Source organism: Octopus bimaculoides, chromosome 5 (assembly GCF_001194135.2).
Source record: "Octopus bimaculoides isolate UCB-OBI-ISO-001 chromosome 5, ASM119413v2, whole genome shotgun sequence".
Lineage (NCBI taxonomy): Eukaryota > Metazoa > Mollusca > Cephalopoda > Octopoda > Octopodidae > Octopus > Octopus bimaculoides.
Genome location: NC_068985.1, coordinates 15291017 through 15292114, shown reverse-complemented (window position 1 = coordinate 15292114; position 1098 = coordinate 15291017).

Below are 1098 nucleotides of genomic sequence, written 5' to 3'. Positions count from 1 at the left end.
CACCACCACCACCACCACTACCACCGCCACTGCCCTCACCACGACTGCTATCATCACGTTCACCACAAATCATTTTTGACATCATTATTACTCTATCACAACTATCACCAAAACCACCTCTACCGCTGAGACAATCCCTATCACCAACGGAACTAAATCTACCCACCCAACGCCAGAACCGTCATCACTACTACGCTCCACTCGCATACAGGTACACACATACATGCACACATTCATACATACATATACGTACGTACAAACATATGGACGTACATACACATATATACATACACATACACATATATGTATACATACATACATGCATACATACATGCATATATACATACATGTATGCGTACATACAAGCATACATACATACATGCATATATATATATATATATATATATATATATATATATATATATATATAGAGAGAGAGAGAGAGAGAGAGAGATACATGTATTCATACACACACATGCATACACGCATACATAGATACATACATACACAGTACGTTGTATATACATACAAGCATACATACATATATACGTACGTAGTACATATATATAAACGTAGATAAACTTAGATATGTTTCGACCAAAGATTGGTCCAGGCCATGTCTAACTTAATAGCACTACCTGATAGGATTATCTAAAAATTTTTACAATCAAGTTTTGTCTATGGTCCATTCAAGTAGTGAGTTCTTATTGAGTGAGTTGTATCCAGGTATGGGTGGGTTGTCTGGTATTCCTTGAAGAAATCTGTCTAGACTCCGTTTAAAGCTGATTGGATCCTTTTCCTCTTTTATCTGTTTCGGGACAATGTTAAATAGGGCAGCGCCTGTTGAGGAAAAGAAATTATGCCGCAGTGTATCCATGTGTTGTAATCCTGAATTGGGCAGGGGTCGTATGGCCCGTGGTCCCAGTCTTGGAAGAATCTTGAAACTAATGTTCAGGTCGTTTGGGCAATGCTGATGGAATATTTTCCACATCGTACAGATGATATACCGCTCGCGGCGGCGCTGGAAAAAGTAGAGCTTCAAGGCTTTAAGGCGGTCCCAGTAATATATATGCATATATATGTATATATATTATATAT